This window comes from Gopherus flavomarginatus, unplaced genomic scaffold, assembly GCF_025201925.1.
Source record: "Gopherus flavomarginatus isolate rGopFla2 unplaced genomic scaffold, rGopFla2.mat.asm mat_scaffold_43_arrow_ctg1, whole genome shotgun sequence".
NCBI classification, from domain to species: domain Eukaryota; kingdom Metazoa; phylum Chordata; order Testudines; family Testudinidae; genus Gopherus; species Gopherus flavomarginatus.
In genome coordinates this window covers 1,985,651-1,991,225 of record NW_026115085.1, presented here as the reverse complement: position 1 = coordinate 1,991,225, position 5,575 = coordinate 1,985,651, and the positions used below count along the sequence as shown (strand labels likewise).

At 47.4% G+C, this 5,575-nt stretch overlaps 1 non-coding gene across 1 annotated transcript; it reads left to right on the top strand.

Moving 5' to 3' along the window:
* The first annotated feature begins 281 nt into the window (after nt 1-281).
* TRNAV-AAC (transfer RNA valine (anticodon AAC)) lies at nt 282-354 on the top strand. The gene has a single exon. It is a non-coding gene; the product is annotated as a tRNA-Val (tRNA).
* Nucleotides 355-5,575: the final 5,221 nt, after the last annotated feature.

The window sequence follows — 5,575 nt, the reverse complement described above, 5'->3', positions numbered from 1 at the left end:
ACGAGTCCCTCATTTCAGGCTATGCAGCAGGAAAAGACAGCATGGGCTTCTGCACCGAGTTGGCCCACCTGACCTTTCATTCTTCTCTTGCTCTTTGTCAGCAAGGAGAAGAAAAAGAAGCTCTCCCTCAAGCTGGAGTCACACGGGCGAGGTAAGGACGACTTCCTGAGTGCTGGCTCCAGTCCTCTGCCCTGCCAGCTGACCTATCGAGGGGCTACCACCACATTCTCTAGATTTGTCCATCGGTCTGTGCCAGAGTGAGCAACAACCCAGTAGGTGGAGTTTCTGTAGTGTAGTGGTTATCACATTTGCCTAACCCGCAAAAGGTCCCTGGTTCAAAACCAGGCAGAAACATGCTGGCTTCCTTTTCCCAGATCCCCTTGTTATTCAGAAAGGGCACTCCTCCTATTGGCCTGTCCCTGGGATAACTCCAACCCCTGCATGACAGAGGATGCTGACAGCAGTGGAGAAAGCACCTTGGTGTCAGGCTGGAGAACCTAGAGTAGTTAGGCCAGTCACCATTTGGAGGCTTGTGGCTTGGCCACCTCTGCTCTTGGAGGTTGGCCTATAGAGGCTCTCACTTCCTGCTGGGCTCCTTTGCGTGACTGGCCAAAGGAGGAAGTGAGGCAGGAATGGGGCAATAGAGGAAAGTTGAGCTGAGGAAGGCAGGGAAGAAGCTGTGCGGCTAAGTGGGGTTAGTAGAGCACCACCCTTCATTCTGCAATGCCTGGGGAGGTGTGGTTGGCTGCTGGGAGGTAGAATCCTGTGCCTGCCTCTTGGCTTCCCAGGAGTGGCTACTTGCAGCCCAGGAGAAGAAGGGAGGTTCTGGGTGAAAGGAAAACAAGCAAAGATGAGTCCAAGTGGAGAATGGCGGCTTCTTTGTGGCCAACCTGGGGGCATGACTGATGGTTTCAGAGGTGGAGGCTGGGCTGGCTGCGAGCAACTGGGATCCAGGAAACCCCCACCTGCCCTTCTGAGGGCTGAACCCATCGAGGTGCGGTTGGCTGCTGAGAGACAGACCCCTGTGGCTGCCTGTTGGCATCCCAGGGATGGCTACTTGCAGCCCAGGAGAAGCGGGGTTCTGGGGGGAAGGAAAAGCAGCAATGGTGAGGCTGAGTGGGCTCCTTTCTGGCCGAGATGGTGGACTGCGGTGAGTCTGGGAGTTGCCTGTAAGCCATAAGTGGACGTAGTGCAGTGAAAACTGCTGCTCCATTCTGGCCGACCTGGGGGCACCATGGATGACTTGGGAGTGGGGGCAGGGCGCTGGCTGTGAGCAAATGGGATCCAGGAAGCCCCAGCCTGCCCCTCCAGGGGCCGAGTCTTCTTCTCTCCTGCCATGGAGAGCCCGACCTTAAGCCTGCCCAGCATGTGCAGCAGCTCGAGCATTAAGCCTTCCTGTGTGCATAACTGAACTACGCCCTAGTGTAATAAGGTGTAAAGTTTAGATTGTGAATTTATCTTTAATTTCCATGGTAATTTACTTTGATCTTTTATTCCTACCACTTATAATCCTTAAAACTCCATCTTTCTGTAGTTAATAAATCTGTTTTATGCTCTACTTAAACTGGTGTATTTTGCTTGAAGTTCTTGGGAAATCTCAGCTCCATTACAAGGCTGGTTCATGTACTATTCACAGTGAGGGAGGGGTGGACCCTGTGTAATAAACTCACACTGATCAGGCTTCTGATTAAGGCAAGATGGTATGATCCAGGGGTGCAAGGCTGCAGAGCTGTAGGGGGGGCGACTTTCTATCATTAGTGTTATGAGTGGCTGCAGAAGCATTCATGTAATTCAGTTGGCTGTGTCCCTACCTACGGATGTCTGTGTAAGTGCAATATCTGCCAGAGATTCACAGCTTGTCTCAGCATCACATGTGTGAGAGGGAGCCCAGGTGGTGGGACAAAGGGCTCAGGGGTCCCACTGTTCAGTTGCGTCCCATAGATCCCATCACAGACTTTCAACAACCACAGCGGGTGCTCACTGAGACAGAGAGAGAGATGCCAAAATAGTGATATCCAGTGCCAGCAGACATCAAACTATCAGAAATTCTGTGAACAGAGAAGACCCTGCTAGTGGAAAATGGCTTGTGAGGTATCATTAGAAAACGCATAACCTACTGAATATTATCCTCCTGTTAAAATGTGTAGTAACACTGTATGTAAAATTGTGAGATTTTACAGTATGATATTACTGAAAAAGTTACAGTTCTGGGGAACACCCACAGACCAGTTCCTCAGAGACAGCAAGGCAAACAGCTGGTCAAACAGCCATTCTCCTGCAGGGGGAAGGTGTGAAGACATTAAGGGCTGGTCTACACTACGGGGGGAAATCGATCTTAGATACGCAAATTCAGCTACGTGAATAACGTAACTGAAGTCGAATATCTAAGATCGGATTACTCACCCATCCTCACCGCGCGGGATCGATGTCCGCAGCTCCCCCTGTCAAATCAGCAACTCCGTTGGGGTTGGTGTTGTTCCGGAATCGATATAAGCGCGCTCGGGGATCGATATATGGCGTCTAGATGAGACGCCATATATCGATCCCCGAGCAATCGATTTTAACCCGCCGATACGGTGGGTAGTCTAGATGTAGCCTTACATTCCATCACAGGGACCTATTGAGGCTGTTGTGGAAAACGACCACAGGATTAATATTTGAATCAGCTCAGCCTGAGGCTCTTTTCTTGGTTACAAGCACGCAGGGGGCGACAGCTATTGGAATACTGTTCCTGAGCTAAAAATCACACAAGCCTTTTACAGTTTAAAACCACAAACAATGACACATACGTTGCACGTTAATTTCCTTATTTGGAATATATTGCAAAATATGATGCAGGTCAAAAGCAAGCTGAACAATCAGTTTTCCATATTTGGCCTTTCCTGTTATTTTTATTACACCTGGTGATATGGGAGCAAGACTCTCCATGTCTCAAGAAATGTCACTACCAACCTAGGCCATTTTCACATGCTGGGGTGCAATCCAGATCGGCGAGGAGTTGTGTCATCTGTAATCCTGGGTGAGATTCAGTGTTCTGCTGCTGGAGCTCCCCTGTCTGGATACTCCCAGCCAGCGTTCAAGGACGCACTGAGTGTCTGTATGATAAGTAACCCTGGACTGGCAGCTCTGACTCCAGCCGCCTGCTTGTTACACCCCAAGCACATTCTGGTTTGGGTAGAGAAGGCTCAGGGTTTGAGAGAAGGCTGGGGGTAGGAAGCTTCTGTTCATTATGCTGGACCTAACCCAGTTTTACTTGAGTAAAGAGGAGATATTTGACATTGTGTGATGCTGCTCCTGTGCTCTGTTCCCAAAGTGTTCTGCAGCAGAGGAGGGTCTCTGGTAGTATGTATGTTACTGGCCTATTGGGGTGATGCTGAAACAGGACAGGGTACAGATGGCATTGTGGGGGTGGCATGAACCTTCACTCTTCATTTCCCCTTCCAAGAACAGAAGGGACAGGAATCCTTACCCAGCAAGACCATCGTCTCATAGTTCCCCTGCATGACATCTCTGTAGAGGGCTCTCTGAGTGGGGTCCAGCAGAGTCCCCTCTTCCCTGGAGAAATACACAGCCACCTCCTCGAAGGTCACCGGCCCCTGAAAGAGCAGGAGTCCAATACTCAGTACCTGCTGACCCACTCACAACCCCACTATTCACGGAACAGCAGCACCAGGGAAATGGAAGCTCCGGGAGGCACATGTTAACAGAGTCCCAACCCACCTTGCTTACAGCAGCCAGGAGGCAGCAGAGGGTAGAAAGAGAGGACCTTTGTGTCTCCCATCTGACAGACAGAAGTAGGGTCTTCACATTTATCACATAGCTACTAGCCAGAGCTTAATATAGGAGATGGGGCTGTCTCTGGACCCTGATAGTGGCTCCCTGGTAGGAATCCAAGCACCCTCCAAATAAAATATATGGAAGAAAGGGGAAGTCAATCATAAAGAATAGAAGTTAGAAGGTCAGAATTGTAGTGCCCATTAACAAAGGTTTAGAGAAAATAGAGCCTATCAAACTAACGGGATATCCTTATTGGATGAGATCAAAAGTTTGGTTGCAGCTAATAGTATTGATGTAATATACCTAAACTTCCGTAAGGGACATGACTTGATTAGCACAATATTTTTACTAAAAAAAACTAGAATGATACAAAATAAACACGGCGTACATTAAATAGATTAAAAACTCTGATAGTAAATGGGGAACCATGATCGAGTGGATTTCTTTCTAGCAGGTTCCTGCAGGGATTGGTTCTTGGCCCTGTGCTATTTAACATTCTTATCCATGACTTAGAAGAGAGTACAAAATCATCACTGATAAAGTTTACAGTTGCCACAAAGATTGGGGTTGGTGGTAATTAATGAAATGTCAGTAGATTCAGGCTCCATCGCTGAGAGTCTGGGAAGTTGTCCCAGCCCTGGCTGGAGGGTTATTTCCTGTTCCACAAAGAGGGGAAGTTCCATTCCCAACTCCTGTGCCTTGAAATTAGGACCTATCTGACACTACACCCCCATATTCATCATAGTGGTATGATTATAATATGATTAGGACATAATTATGATCTATTTTGTAGAAGATGCATCATGTGTGGTGTCACTGGAAAAGTTCTGATTTGCTGAATACGATTATCCTATTTGTGTGCACATATCATGTTCGTATCTGAAGTTATGGATATTGACTCTGTATCTGTATTTCAAATGTGCTTACTCTGGGTAACACCCACAATGAGCCTTTCAGGTACAACAATGAAGAAGCCAGACAGTGCTGATGGCTCAACAAAGACAATGGACTGTGGAAGAGCTTAGCCTTCCTGTGAATGTTTCAGCCAGCCTATGAGTCATGGCTACTATGACTCAGCAGGGCCTCTGACCAGACCACATGACACTAAACTCCATTTTAGTACCTGTATTTTTCCACAAACTGGACTAGGAACTGAGTTTGGAACAAAAGGTTCCCACCATATGGAAAAGCTACATAAGGTGGGGTGTGACATCATCTCTTGGCCTCATTCTCCACACAAGAGAACTTCTGGAAACACCTGAGAAACAAAAACGGATGTGGGGGAAGTGCTGCTCCCAGGATCAAGAGATTTCTAGCTTGTGTATGGAAACTTGGGGGACTGCTTGTACCATCAGTCAGGGTGAGAAATTGCTAATTCAAATTCTATCCATCTAGTATGTTAGGCTTAGTCTGAGTTTTGGTTATTTGCTAAATAATCTACTTTGATCTGTTTGTTATCACTTATAATCACTTAATCTATCTTTCTGCAGTTAATAAACTTGTTTGATGCTTTATCTTAACCAGCGTATTTTGAGTGAAGTGTCTGGGGAAAATCTCAGCTTGTTGTGCACATCTGTCCCATATCGAGGGGAAGGGGAACTACATTAATGAGCTTGTATTATAGAGATCCCTGTGCACTATAAGATGGTATCATTCTGGATTTATACTACAGCAAGTGTGCAAGGTTGGGGAGTGGGAAATTGGCTCTTGTCTTCTATCTGTCCTTGAGTGGCTTAGGTAACGCACTCAGGTAGCTTAGTTGGCTGCATGGCGCCACCTGCTGTTGTGTTGGGTGATA